This window comes from Silurus meridionalis, chromosome 7 (assembly GCF_014805685.1).
Source record: "Silurus meridionalis isolate SWU-2019-XX chromosome 7, ASM1480568v1, whole genome shotgun sequence".
Lineage (NCBI taxonomy): Eukaryota > Metazoa > Chordata > Actinopteri > Siluriformes > Siluridae > Silurus > Silurus meridionalis.
The window spans coordinates 9573381-9589675 of NC_060890.1; the positions used below are offsets into that span (position 1 = coordinate 9573381).

The following is a 16295-nucleotide window of genomic DNA, read 5'->3' on the forward strand; positions in this document are numbered from 1 at the left end:
TTCCACATTCAGTCCCATTTTGCTCCTACTTTTATAGGAAGGTATTCCACTATTTTGGAGTGTGCTTGGGGAGATTTGTGCTCATTCAGACATAAGGGTGTTAGTAAAGTCAGGTACTGATGTAGGTGAGGTGAGGAGGGCAGGGGTGCAGTCAGCGTTCCAACTCATCCCGAAGGTGTTCAATAGGGTTAAAGTCAGAGCGCTATAGCATAAGATGTTTGCTTTGTGAACCTGCATCATGGATCAATAGATGAAACTGACTTTTTCTGACAAATGACCTGGTGCCTGTGCATCTCTTACCTGGGGAGGAAATGGCACAAGGATACCCTATGGGAAGAAGTTTTGGTGTGGTGTTGTGGCATAAGGGGGACCTACACAATATTAGGCAAGTGTTTTAAATGTTATAGCTGTTTGGTGTATGTACAGTACACAGTAGATACTGTACTCTGTGTGTGTGTGTGTGTGTGTGTGTGTGTGTGTGTGTGTGTGTGTGTGTGTGTGTGTATGTGTGTGTGTGTGTGTGTGTGTGTATGTGTGTGTGATGCAAAAAATGATAAAGAGAAAAAGACTTACTGTGTGTTGTAGGCTTAGACTAACTCATCCACCCCCTCTCTCCATGCATCATGCATCTGCAATAAACTACAAAAACAGGGAATAACTCAATGAGCCTCTTTTATATGAACATATCAGACAATGTATTTTCATCATCTGATTTACAAGTAGGGCAGAAAGCAAATAAATCATATTGCTGGGTTTCTAGGGGGGCCTATCAGTTATGAATAGAGACCTGAGAGACCTGACTGCTGCGCTGATAAGGCACACAAACATTAAAAAAAAAAAGGATTTACTTCTCTGCACACAATTTGTAGCAGATTTACCTACACCTACATCACAATACACATTATTTACTATGTGTAAAAATTCACACCATTCAAAAAAGGGATTGCTGATTACTATGTTTTGGGGTGGCAGTCTACAATTCCCCAAATCCCATGAAAGAAGTCAGCACGATTAGGAAATGTTTTTGGAGCATCTGAAGTAAATAATGGAGCTATATGAAATATTTCAGGAAGGTGGATGTTAAAGATGAAAGCAGTGCAGAGATAACCCATGGAAGTCTGCTGGACCAGACAACATTCCTGGCAGAGTGCTCAGGAAATGTGCAGAAAAGCTAGTGGATGTCTTCACTGACATTTTCAAACTCTTCCTAAGAAGCGATGTTGTTCCTACGTGCCTTAACACAACTACCATCGTCCCTGGTGCCAAAGAAGTCTACAGACTTGGACCCCATGCAGTTCACGTATTATCCAACACTTGTGGTGGGTTTCATCAGCAAGAACAACGAGTCAGCATACAGAGAGGAGGTGCAACAGCTAACAGCCTGGTGTAGAGCCAACAACCTCTGAACGTTGACAAAACCAAAGAGATAGTTGTTGACTTTAGGAGAGCACAAAGCAGCCATTCTCCACTGAACATTGATAGATCCTCTGTGGAGATCATCAAGAGCACCAAATTCCTTGGTGTTCACTTGGCAGAGAACTTTACCTGGTCACTCAACACCAGCTCCATCAGCAAGAAAGCCCAGCAGTGCCTCTACTGAGAAGGCTAAGGAAAGCCCATCTCCCTCCCCTTGTACTAACCATGGGAGCATTGAGAGCATCCTGAGCAGCTGCATCTCTGCCTGGTTTAGGAACTGCACCTTCTCGAATCGCAAGTCCTCACAGGGGATAGTAAGGACAGATGAGAAGTTCATTGAAGTTTCTCTCCCCTCCATCACAACATCACACACCCCTCACATACACTCTTCACTCTACCATCAGGAACGAGGTTCCAAAGCATTCAGATCCAGACTGTGCAACAGTTTTTGCCTCAAGCGATCAGCCTCCTCAACACACAGAACTGAACCAAACTCACACACACACACACACACACACACACACACACACACACACACACACACACACACTCAGCTGTGTGTTACAGTACAACCTGAACTCACACACTCAATACTCATTTCAAATCATACACATGTCTACAGCACCACCCATATTATATTATAATCATATTGTCCTGTTTACATGCTGTTTTGCGCCTCTCGGTTGCTGCTCTTGCTGTTTGTGTTAACAAATACACTTGTTTATAGTTCTGTTTTGCACATTGTACTGTATAATTATACAGTAGGTTTACTGGTTTTGAGCTATTATGTGTTTTGTGTATGTGTCCCCCATCTGTCTTGTATTTTCTGGTGCACTGCCTTTTGTCTTGCACTGTTTGCACCAGGTTGCACATGATGCACTTTATTTGGTGAGGACAACTTACTTTAGTCCTTAGCTCTGTGTTCTGTTATGTAGCTCTATGTTGTTTAATGTAGCACCAGAAATGTCTCATTTCACTGTGTACATCTTTATATGGTTGAAATTACAATAAAAGCCTCTTAACTTAACTTAAGATCAATATGGTGAAGGAATCAGGAAGCAACGGCCTTAATGACTGCAAAAGCAACCGTCCATTTTTCACTAAATAGTTGCCACTGATCTACACCAGCAGCATGTACTTTACCATTTATACAGTGAGAATATTGTGAAGTTATTATTCTACTTGAAGTATTAAGCATTACTCTGAAACCGATAAAATAGTTCTGGTCCAGACTATTGCTATCGGAAATGGCATAATTAGCCAGATCTCATTATAAATACACCTGTTCCTGGATGGCAGAGTGTATTAAAGGAGACATATAAACTTACAGGATCATTTCAAACTTGAAAGAAAGTGTGAAGTGCAATTATGCTTTTTATTAAAAAGTTAAAGAACATGGCACAGCCGTGACTAGGCAATCTACTAAAGATTGGTGACTGGTAGGCATTAGTCAGAGGATTCAGGGTATTCTAAACGTCCTGGCGAGCAAAGAAAAGAAGCTATTCACAGAACAAATATAGCATAGACACTGAACTTTCTGGCTTGAGAAAAGTAAAATAAAAAGCCATTATTTTAAATAACACCATGTGAAATCCCATTTAGGGGTTTTGTCAAAAGGCATGTTGGAGATTCAGTCAAAGATTTGATTAAGGTTTTTTGGTCTGATGAAAGCAAAACAGTTCAGCCTTGGCACAAAATGTGACATTTGGCTGAAACAGTACAATGCTCATCACCCTGAGAACACCAGACCCACAGTGAGGCATGGCATAGGAAGCATCATGTTATGTGGATGCTTTTTATCAGCAGGGACTGGGAAACCAGTAAAAGAAGAGGGCAAGATGGGGGAGGAGATATATATATTATATGGCAATTCTAGAATACTTAAAACTGCAGAAAAGGTTGATTGGACATATAAAGCCCCCAGACCTCCATTCATTCAACTGAGTATCTGTAGCAGGACCTGAAAATTACTGATCACTAAATCTGACAGAACTTAAGCAAGTCTGAATAGAAAAACAGACAAGCTTGGGTTGAAATCATTATTAAATAAAAATACATGACTAGAAACAAGGACTAGGAACTAAAGACAGATACAAGAAGTTAAAACTAGACATCAAAAGTAAAGGAATTAGCAAAAGCTTAGCGAAGGAGGCTTCTGTAATAAATATCTTAAAGGTAAATAATATTAAATAAAATATGACAGATATACTAGACAAACTCAATATGCTAACAATAATCAGCCAAATGATACTGTACAACTAGAACAGTTTATATACCTTTAAGTGTATATACCTAATCAGTCTGTTCTGTTATATCTAGCATCAAGACATTACAGTAGCAGCAGATAATTTTAAGTCCTGGACCAAACTTGTTTGTCCAAGACATTCCACAGATGGTTTATCTGGGAATTTGGAGCCCACATCAACATTTTGAACTCTTTTCATTTCCCTTATACCATTCCTAATCAGTTTTCTGCAGTATAGCTGGTGTTACCCCGCTGAAAACACGACACTGCCATTAGAGAATATGGTTGACATTGAGGGATCTACTAGGCCTGCAACAATATTTAAGTAGTTGTATGGGTCAAATTAGCATCCTAATGAATGCCAGAACCCTGGGTTCCCAGACAAACACTGCATAATGCTTGCCTTCTTCCAACTGTATATCTTGGTCTGATCTCTACCCCAGGTATTTGACACACACATACACTGAGCTATGAACATTATGTAAAAAAAAACAAAAAAAAAACATAATCCATCGGTCCAGGCCACCTTCTACCATTGCTGGTTCAGTTCTGATACTTCAGCATGACCGTTTTCATCAATTTATGCTCCAGTATGGGAGTATACTTCTATGGGATTGGAGCAGATTGTCTAGTCATCACATTTTGGTCCTTGTCTTAGTCACTCAGATCCTTATCCTTGCCTAGTTTTGTGTATTCATACATGTTCAAAACCAATATTAAATCACTAATGAATCATATCTACCTCAGCTTTTACAACAAATTACTGTGGCATATCCGAGCCAAAGAAGGACGTTATCAAAGATTCTCAAATTAAAAAGCAGGACTATTCTTAACAAGAAATTTGTAACAGAAACCACTTTAGATGGTTTTAAGAACCTGGCCATATTTTGTACAATGTCACACTTCAACCCTTCCTATTTATAAATTGTACCTCTTATCATCCAGTACCCCAAATTCCTTTTATCTTCCTCTCTCTGAGTTCACACTATAGACGCTGTTATGCAATATAAAGACTGTGGGCAGCTTCTATAACATATCAGCTATCCTGTATTCAGCAATGTGGGACAGGCTGATGGATAATTATCAGGGTGCAAGTAGGCTTAGTGCAAGCTGTCAGATTCCTGGAAGAGTAGTCGAGTCCTGGTATAGACAATGTTGCAGATGCAGCATTTATTACCAATTAAACTCCTACTCTGATACTTCTGAATTTCACCTTCATTTCAATTACTTTGACTCTCTATCTTGACGTAGAAGTGCTGTACTTTTGTTTTGTATAATAAGAGGTGTATATAATGGAATCATTATAGCAATTGAATCCTTGAGCACTTAGCAGATGCTGGAGAGGTTGATGGACAGTGTTGGCTGACATGACTGTTTTCGCATGTTATAGCAAACACATTGTGGGATTTCAGACAAAACATATCCCTCATATCCCATAGAGTAGCTTCTTATTTTCAGATTAATAATTTCATTAAAACTTGTTTGACAGAATTTATTATATATGTATTATAAATGTATAGGAAACATTTATACAAATTTATAATTCAAAAAGGAAAAAGTATAGAGAATCTATTGTCAAAAAAGAATTGAGAAACTAGAGACCAAAAAAATGCAGATGAGCTGAAGGCCACTGTCAAAGATACCTGGGCTTCGAAAACCACCTCAGCAGTGCCACAGACTGATCACCTCCATGCCATGCTGAATTGAGGCAGTAATTAAAGCAATAGGAGCCCCTACCGAGTATTGAGTACATGTACAGTAAATTAACATACTTTCCAGAAGGCCAACAATTCATTAAAATGTGTTTTTTTTATTGTTCTTATGAAGTATTCTAATTTGTTGAGATAGTGAATTGGTGTGTTTTTGTTAAATGGGAGCCAAAATCATCACAATTAAAAGAACTAAAGACTTAAACTACTTCAGTCCATGTGCATTAAATGTATTTAATACATGAGTTTCACAATTTAAGTTCAATTACTGAAATAAATTAACTTTTTCATGACATTTTAATTTATTGAGATAAACCTGTAAGTACAGTAAGCCTGTAACTAAGCGTTTAAGCAAGAACAAGAAAAGCCAATAACATGCTGAATATTTTGATTGTGATTTAACATAACTAAACAATGTATCTTAGAATACTTAGTTTAAGGCTTTGATAACAAATATAGAGCACCAGTTCCTATCCAAATGCTTTTCTCCAAATGTTGAATAGAAACAGTACATCAAATCATTAGCTTTTTCCAAACAGGACTCTCTTGAGGTGAAATTACATTTTAACTAAATTGAAATTTAAATGTGTTTTCATACTGATAAGAAAAATCCCAACATTATTAACATTATTATCCATATTTGCTGATTCACCATACTATCTTGCTTTGGGCTTCTGCCATTTTGCAGCACCTTGTGTACAAATACAGACCCATTTTATGACAATGTTAAGGATGTAGTTAAACATCGCAATTCAATTCAATTACTAGCTCATTATTAACCTGTACACACAGCATCCTTGTGCTCCTTTGGGACACTGCATTATAAGTAAAGCTCTGTGGAGGATTATGAACCTCTGACTTCAGTTGAATCATCTTTGCTGCTAGGTCATTAGAAACTGCTTTCCGGGTTTGTACTGTTTCACAGTCATCGTTGGCCTGGATGTGGGTGTTTTTGGCCAGCAGGCTGTTTAGGCTGTGGGGTTTAAGTCAAATTTTCAGGGTTAACACTGGCAGCTAGCTAAACTCACAGTATTGGCATTGGCATGACTGCACCACAGGGGATATTTGAGTCACACATTGTATACTTATGATGGTCAGTGCTGAGAGCAAATAGTTGTTGCCTTTCTTTAGCTTTCAAGTGTTCTGACACTCGATACATGAGCATGAGTCTTGCAGCATGGCTGCTCTGTCTTAGTACTTGAGCAAACATAACAGACTGATCGGTGAGGAGTGCATGGCAGGTACAGGCCCACTTTTTAGCTAGAAAACATGAGAAGTGAAATGCTCGGATGAGGCAACCCCAAGGGAGAAACCTACCTGTCAGGGGGGATAAAAGGTAAGCGCTGCATACTAAGCAGAGAGGAAAATACTACACAGTGCATGTCCATAGACAGAGCAAACACTGAAGTAACTAACTCCAATAAATTCTGTAGTATAGTGTAGTCACTAAAGTAGACAAGACAGAGGTGAGGGGTATACCCACCTCTCATCTCCTAACCCGGGCTGCTTATGTAGTGAAAGACGATAGATGACTGTATTACAGCAACATTTATTGCATATGTCACTGCAGGACTAGTGAAAAGAAGGTTCCAAGTGAATCTCAGTGATCTTTCTTGGTTAGAAGAAGGCAAATAGTGTGTAAAGTAAGAAAAAGTTGACGGAAAAATGTATCAGAATACCAACAAAAACTCCAATGCACATTACATAAAAGGTCATTTCATAATATAGTCGAATAATCACTCAGCATCTGGCACCAAATCCAACATTTCGAGTTGTGAAAAGTAATCTTATGGGATGCTTTACAGATAAGAACTTTGAAAAAAAAGAAAAGCAAGTAGACTGTCAAATACATCAACACATTTCAGTCCTTAAATCTATATAAAATGGTGCAAGATATTTTTTTTATAGAGTTTTGAGGTTTTTTTGTTTCAGAATGAATCTGCATCTTTACAGGATTCTGTAAGGTATATACAATGAGAGCTCAGACATGGTGTTGGTGCATTTCTATCAATGGTTTCAAACATCTAATAAAAAAATACAATAAAAATGTATTCTACTCACTCCAAATATATCCTAAACAAATGTGCGCATCCACTTTGAGTGGTTTGAGGATGAACCACATATCGCTGGAAAATCCGGTGTCCCAATACTTTTGTTCGTATCGTGTAACTCATGCTATTTGGCATCTTGTATCACTTGTACACCAATGATGTAAAAATGCTACCTTTCATCAAAAGCAAGTGTTTTTTCCACAGTGCTCCTACTGCAACCTGGTGCCACTGTGTACTGTATATAGAATTACATACATTTGCATTGTTCTACCACAAAACAAATGCGTCCGACTTTGGAATCGGAAGTTCAAAACGTATATTTTAGAGTAATGGTCAAGTTTTCATGAACATCTGTCCAAATATGGTACGTTTAAACATTCTAAAGTGATTAATGTTTTTGATTATTTTTATTGCCGTTCTTTTAAAGGAATTGTGACTAAGATCAAAGGTATGTCCCTTTCATCATTTTCACTATTATTTATTCTTGGCTAATTACCACCCACCCACCAGTCAGTCAGGTCTCCAATATCAAACAACTGCTACCAGCTGGGGAGCTGAAGGCTATCATGACTTCCTCCGAGACACCAGACGCCAGCCAAATGCATCATTTAAACTGTTGCCAATGTTGCATCATGGGGCAGCATTAGCAGCACCCCAGACGTAAAGTGTTATTCTAGTGTTGCTGTGATTGACACTAGCCAATCATATGTCATTATTTCCACTCAAAGACCATGAAAATTTTGCTGTTTTGGACTCTCAGCCGTCAACTTTAAACAGCAGGTTTTACAATTATCTGTTTTGCCACTCAGAATATAGTTTTAATGCTCTCCTGATAATGTCCCTGATAGCATAATTAAATGGCACTTAAATAAGGGCTGTTGGTGTTCTCTCTCTGCATCCGACATAAAAATAAATGTTTTCAGTATGGCCTGAGTTTAAATGTAGGTTGACTGAGTGTTCTACTGAAAGCAGAGGTTTTTATAACACTTTTGCACTACAGTGTTTTGTTTCCCTTGTTGTCTGTTCTAGCATCAAAGCATGCTCATGATCCTGGCTTTTAAAAGCAACTGTTAGTCATGCAAGCCGATTAATCTTTCTGTCAGAATATTCTCCACCGATGTCCAGATTGTTTCTCGAGTGATGTGTGTGGTGCAGTGAGGGAGAAATGGTGCTTGTCTAGTGAAACTGCTTACCAGCCCAAGAGACGATGAATAATAATCTATCAGCCTGGACATTGTTATCCTGTACAAATAGTCTTATAGGCTGTTTTGCAACAACAAGCAATTTGTTTCCTGCAGGAAAGCATGTAGACAGTCAGGTACAAGATGTCCCAGTAAATACAATTGTATAACATGGTGAAAAAAATCTGAAACATTCATTGAACTATAGGTGCAAATTTGTGGTTGTTGGTCTCAGTGTAAAGCTGCATGTTGACAGGAGTCGGTGCACTATAGTGATAGCGCAGACACGGTTACTGATCCATATCTTTCAATGCTTTGTAAAATCTCTATCTAAAATCTATTTTGATTCATTAGGTTGTAGCTTTGTGACAATGATTCTAAACACATATTCTGTTTTACTTTCACCTAAAGCAAAACATATAGAAGTGTCTTTTTCAGAATCATATTCAAACATAGTGCACAAAAAACACATAACATGGTATATTGAGGTGGCTTGTGGGAAACATAGCCCCTGACTATAATTCTAACACTAAATGAAAGTGCAAAAGAGAAGTTACCACGTGGTAGGCAGAGGCTTGTAAATGTAATATATTTTATGGTTAATCCCAACAAGCTTTCTATAACAAACTTGGAGGCCAGGACCAAAGGAACTGAGAACCCCAGGTTTAAAACATAGTATAGATTTCATGGCAAGTAGTTGCATATATATATATATATATATACACAAAAGACAATATATATAAAAGCAAAAAATATATATATACTGTATATATATATATATATATATATATATATATATATATATATATATATATATATATATATTTTTTTTTTTTTTTTATGTATGTATGTATGTATATATATGCAACACTTCATTCCATTAGTTTAACATTGGACACACAAAACAGCTTTACAGAGACAAATGCATGTATACATTTGATGTTGCCTGCGAGGATAATGCAGTAAGAGATACTAAACCACATTTCCCACAAGCCACTGCACCATATTACATAATTTCATACACTGATCCTCCATGATTGTCATTCTTAGTCATTGTTGTCCATTATTGCAGTGCTTGTTTCTTGTTTTGTTTCTATCTGCACTTGTATCCGAACCTGACTCTTTACATGACCCTAACTATGGCCTTTTTTTTATTTTATTTGTACAAACTTAATTACACTCAAGAGCTTCACACACGTGTTGCCAAGGAATTCCACTTAAGTGCTTTGTAACGTTGACCTAAAGTTATTATTTATGTTTTCAATAGATGTTCTACTGTAATCATGACTTTTCGCACATATATTAACAAAATTGCAGGCAACTATAACTCCATTAACTGCTGTACTGGGAAAGTAAAAGCTTCAGTGGCCTTGTCATGGCCCATGTTTAAGTATTCAGGAAAACTCATTCCTAAAATAATATAATTGAATTCATAAATGTGTCATGCTTTGTGGCTGGTTAAGTACATTAATACAGACTATTGTTTATGTTTAGAAAAATACAGAATTTTAGGGTTTCTTTACACCAGATTATAATTATGACTTTTTTATTTCCATAACAGAGCAAATAAACTAATTTCTGTACTAAAAAAAATGTAACAGTGACATAAAATCAACATAAAAGAGACACCTTCATGTATTAGAGTGTGCATTGCAAAAAATGTACCATATGGCCAAATGTTTGTACACAGCTGAACATCACACCCATATGTGGAGCTTCCCCAAACTGTTGCCACAAAGGTTTAAGGACAAACAACTATCTAGAATTATTTGCTGTCATTGCATTTTCTTCAGTGAAACTAACTGGTTCAAACCTCTTCCAGCATGACAATGCTCCTGTGCACAAAGCATGCTTGGTTTGCTAAAGATAATGAGGAAGAATGGTAGAATGGAAGGTGGATGATTTCAGGCCTGTACAGAGTCCTAACATTAACCTCACTGATCACCCGTGTATTTGCAACTGAGAACGAGGATAACTCTCTCCCAATATTTTCTCTCTAGTTTATTCTTGGCCATTTCCCAGCCACAAGTTATGTGTCCCCTCTCATACAAATGCCACCAACTGGGAAGGTCAAAATGTATTCTTTTCAAGCCTGTCAAATGCATGTTTTTTCAGACTACTGCCCAAGCTGCATCATGGGGCAGCAATACAGCCCTGAAAAGGAAGCAATATCTGTCCACAGCATGCAAACTCCTGATGACAGGATGAACAATCTTCTGTTGGGGCACACAAGAGCCAGTTTTTGACTGTTTGATGTCTATTATTTCCTCAGACAGGTAGAATGTCACAACATCAAAAACATATTTAAAGTGCTTACTCGTTTCCTCATTGAGAGTGCTGTTTTTAAATGCATTTGTTGTTTCTAGCAGTGGTTTTGTTACACTCACATGTCCTGCCCACTATAAATTATGTGGATATTAATACTGTTTTGGAGGTGTTTTTTGGAACCTAAACAGGCAAACCATGTTTCCTTAACCAACTAAAAAGAAAGCATAAGTGACTATGAAGCTGCATTCTGCTGTTTATAACTTTGCTTGCTTGTGACAAATTGTGTTATATGACGGTACTCGTGTTCTCACTCAGGTTAAATAACAAAATTATCAAATAGAGGTCGCCCAATTAATCAGTTTTGCAAATTAATTGGCAATTTAACAGTAAGGTATCTATATTTTTACTCAAGTATGATTTCACCTACTCTTTACACTTCTGGTGTTTGTGGTAAAGTTGGTTCCAATTAGCAGCAGTCCAGACAGAATTACATGGTGTTAAAGCATGGAAAGATTGCCATGTTGGTTCCTTTCATCCAAAATAAGCCGAACCATTAACCTTAAACCTTTACTTTAAATTCTAGTGTGCATACTTTAAATTTCTAGTATGCATACTTAAAATTCTAGTATGCATACTTAAATCTCTAGTATGCATACTTGAAATTCTAAATACTAGAATTAAAATAATTTTTAATTGAATTTCTTAATTAAAAATTACTTTTTTAAAAGTTTGCTTTATGACTGTCTTCTAACAACTTGTTTGATCTTAGTTTCAGTCTGACATAATGAAGAGACTGTTGTGTTAATTGTTTATTCAGTGTTGAGTTCGATTTTTTATTTTAGGAAAGAAAACCACACAAATCAACTGTTTTAGGTTTTTCACTAACATGTCTTGGTGTTGAGGACTAGCGCATCTTGAGCCTATGTTCAATATAAGTCAAATACTTAAGTACTATTCAAATCAGATAAAACTTTTACTCAAGTCATATTGGAATTGGTGACTTGATTGGGTGAATTTAACTTGTAATGGAGAAAGTTTAACAGTAAGGTATCTATATTTTACCCCAAGTATGATTTTCAGCTACTCTTTACACTTCTGGTTGTGATGAAGCATGGAATGGTTGCCATGTTGGTTCCTTTCATCCAAAATAGGTCTCCAAAATTCCCTGCTGCAAAACATCCCCAATCCATTAACCCTAAACCTTTACTTTAAATTCTAGTGTGCCTAATTACATTTTTAGTATTCATACTTAAATTTCTAGTATGCTTCCTAAATCTGTAAAAATCTAGTATTCATTCTAGTATTCTAGAGGGGTCGCCAACCTTTTTGAAACTGAGAGCTACTTCTTGGGTAGCGATTAGTGTGAAGGGCTACCAGTTTAATACACACAGTTTTCAGTTTAATCTGAAATAACAAATTTGCTCAATTTACCTTTTATTATATGTTATTATTAATAATTAATGATATTCATCTATGTGAAGACACTGATCATGGTTATGATTTATAATAATAATTATCAACAATGATTTAACAAAGTAGGAAACAGCTATTTTTAGAAAAAGCCCGCGGGGTACTCGTGTGGTCCTTGCGGGCTACCTGGTGCCCGCGGGCACCACGTTGGTGACCCCTGTACTAGAATTAAAACATTTTTTAATTAATTTGTTAATTAAAAATTCCTTTTTGAAAGTTTGCTTTATTACTTTGTCTTCTAACAACTTGTTTGATCTTTGTTTCATTCTGGCATGGTAAAGAGGCTGTTGTGTTGATTGTTTATTCAGTGTTGAGTTTGATTTGTATTTAAGGAAAGAAAACCTAACAAATCAACTGTTTTGGGCTTTTCACTAACATGTCTTGGTGTTAAGGACTAGTGCATCTTTGAGCCTATGTTCAATAGGAGTCAAATACTCAAGTACTCTTCCCATCAGATACCCTAATAAGACTTTTACTCAAGTCATATTGGAATTGGTGACTTGATTAGGTGAATTTAACATTTTAACAGAGAAAGTTTAGCAGTAAGGTAACTACATTTTGGAATGGTTGCCATGTTGGTTCCTTTCATCCAAAATAGGTCTCCAAAATTGCCTGCTGCGAAACAACCCCAAATCATTAACCCTAAACTTTTCTAGTATTCATACTTAAAATTCTAGTATGCATACTTAAATCTCTAGTATGCATACTTAAAATTCTAAATACTATAATAAAAAAAAACTAATTTAATTTGTTAATTAAAAATTCCTTTTTGAAAGTTTGCTTTATTACTTTGTCTTCTAACAACTTGTTTGATCTTTGTTTCATTCTGGCATGGTGAAGAGGCTGTTGTGTTGATTGTTTATTCAGTGTAGAGTTTGATTTGTATTTTAGGAAAGAAAACCTAACAAATCAACTGTTTTGGGCTTTTCACTAACATGTCTTGGTGTTGAGGACTAGCGCATCTTTGAGCATATGTTCAATTTTTGTCAAATACTCAAGTACTCTTCAAATCAGATACCCTAATAAGACTTTTACTCAAGTCATATTGGAATTGGTGACTTGATTTGGTGAATTTAACTGGTAACGTAGAAAGTTTAGCAGTAAGGTATCTATATTTTACCCCAAGTATGATTTTCAGCTACTCTTTACACCTCTGGTTGTGGCAAAGCATGGAATGGTTGCTATGTTGGTTCCTTTCATCCAAAATAGGTCTCCAAAATTCCCTGCAGCAAAACAACCCCGAACCAATAACCCTAAACCTTTACTTTAAATTCTAGTGTGCATACTTACATTTCTAATATTCATAATTAAATTTCTAGTATGCTTACTTAAATCTGTAGTATGCATACTTAAAATTCTAGTATTCTTACTTAAATCTCTAGTATGCATACTTAAAATTCTAGTATGCATATTTAAAATTGTAAATACTAGAATAAAAAAAAATTTTTTTTTTTAAATTGTTAACTAAAAATTCCTTTTTGGATGAAAGGAACCAACATGGCAACCATTCCATGCTTCAACACTACCAGAGGTGTAAAGAGTAGCTGAAAATCATACTTGGGGTAAAATTTGTTAATTAAAAATTCCTTTTTGATAGATAGCTTTATCACTTTGTCTTTTTTTTAATGACTTGTTTTATTTTTGTTTCATTCTGGCATGTTGAAGAGGCTGTTGTGTAGATGGTTTATTCAGTGTTGAGTTTTACATTTTGATTTGTATTTTAGGATAAAAAACCTCACAAATCAACTGTTTTGGGCTTTTCGCTAACATGTCTTGGTGTTGAGGACTAGCGCATCTTTGAGCCTATGTTCAATATGAGTCAAATACTCAAGTTCTCTTCAAATCAGATACCCTAATAAGAATTTTACTCAAGTCATATTGAAATTGGTGTTTCGATTTGGTGAATTTAACTTGTAATGGAGAAAGTTTAACAGTAAGGTGTCTATATTTTATCCCAAGTATGATTTTCAGCTACTCTTTACAGCTCTGATTGTGGTGAAGTGGGTACCAATTAGCAACAATCCAGAATTCCATGGTGTTGAAGCATGGAATGGTAGCCATGTTGGTTCCTTCCATCCAAAATAAGTCTCTAAAATTCCCTGCTGCAAAACATCCCCAAACCCAAAACCACCAATAGTTGTTTTCTGGAATATCGGTTATTGTAAAAAAAAAACATACCGATCAGTCCACTGTCATTACAGGAGCAACCTCTAGAGGCAAATTACTAACACCACATGCTGTTTGTTTCTACAAGTGAGACTGCGTGCTGCACAGAGAGTGCATGGTGCATGGATTATAATTGTATTAATTAATCAATATATTCATATTAATATCATTTAGCACATTTTCATGATTTAGTACTGTTTTTTTATAGTTGTAATAAAGTTCAGTACTATTTTAACTTGAATTGTTATGTTTGTTTGTTTTTTATTTAGTATTCATTTTAAAAATGGATACTGTCCATCCTAGATAGCATCTGTAAAATCCACTATTGGTCAACCGCTACTGTCAAATCATTCAATGCTACTACTGGGGAAGAAAAATTGTTTTAATGCGTTGGTGACCCCTGTACTAGAATTAAAAAAATTTTGAATTAATTTGTTAATTAAAAATTCCTTTTTGAAAGTTTGCTTTATTACTTTGTCTTCTAACAATTAGTTTGATCTTTGTTTCATTCTGGCATGGTAAAGAGGCTGTTGTGTTGATTGTTTATTCAGTGTTGAGTTTGATTTGTATTTAAGGAAAGAAAACCTCAAAAATCAACTGTTTTGGGCTTTTCACTAAAATGTCTTGGTGTTAAGGACTAGTGCATCTTTGAGCCTATGTTCAATAGGAGTCAAATACTCAAGTACTCTTCCCATCAGATACCCTAATAAGACTTTTACTCAAGTCATATTGGAATTGGTGACTTGATTTGGTGAATTTAACATTTTAACAGAGAAAGTTTAGCAGTAAGGTATCTATATTTTGGAATGGTTGCCATGTTGGTTCCTTTCATCCAAAATAGGTCTCCAAAATTGCCTGCTGCAAAACAACCCCAAATCATTAACCCTAAACTTTTACTTTAAATTATAGTGTGCATACTTAACTTTCTAGTATTCATACTTAAATTTCTAGTATGCATACTTAAATCTCCAGTATGCATACTTAAAATTCTAGTATGCATACTTAAATCTCTAGTATGCATACTTACAATTCTAGTATGCATACTTAAAATTCTAAATACTAGAATTAAACATTTTTTAAATTGAATTTGTTAATTAAAAATTCCTTTTTGAAAGTTTGCTTTATTACTTTGTCTTCTAACAACTTGTTTGATCTTTGTTTCATTCTGGCATGGTGAAGAGGCTGTTGTGTTGATTGTTTATTCAGTGTAGAGTTTGATTTGTATTTTAGGAAAGAAAACCTAACAAATCAACTGTTTTGGGCTTTTCACTAACATGTCTTGGTGTTGAGGACTAGCGCATCTTTGAGCTTATGTTCAATTTTTGTCAAATACTCAAGTACTCTTCAAATCAGATACCCTAATAAGACTTTTACTCAAGTCATATTGGAATTGGTGACTTGATTTGGTGAATTTAACATTTTAACGGAGAAAGTTTAGCAGTAAGGTAACTATATTTTGGAATGGTTGCCATGTTGGTTCCTTTCAACCAAAATAGGTCTCCAAAATTCCCTGCTGCAAAACATCCCCAATCCATTAACCCTAAACCTTAACTTTAAATTCTAGTGTGCCTAATTACATTTTTAGTATTCATACTTTAATTTCTAGTATGCTTCCTAAATCTGTAAAAATCTAGTATTCATTCTAGTATTCTAGAGGGGTCGCCAACCTTTTTGAAACTGAGAGCTACTTCTTGGGTAGCGATTAGTGTGAAGGGCTACCAGTTTAATACACACAGTTTTCAGTTTAATCTGAAATAACAAATTTGCTCAATTTACCTTTTATTATATG

The 16295-nt window shown here is 35.9% G+C and overlaps 1 protein-coding gene across 5 annotated transcripts in view; it reads right to left on the reverse strand.

Annotated features, from left to right (window-relative positions):
• Window positions 1–16295, reverse strand: part of tanc2b (tetratricopeptide repeat, ankyrin repeat and coiled-coil containing 2b) — a 193163-nt gene that overhangs the window by 144629 nt on the left and 32239 nt on the right. For all 5 annotated transcript variants that reach the window (XM_046853997.1, XM_046853996.1, XM_046853995.1 and 2 more), the window contains exon 2: window positions 574–639. The gene's annotated coding sequence lies outside the window, so the exon portion shown is untranslated. The remainder of the gene's footprint in view (window positions 1–573; window positions 640–16295) is intronic.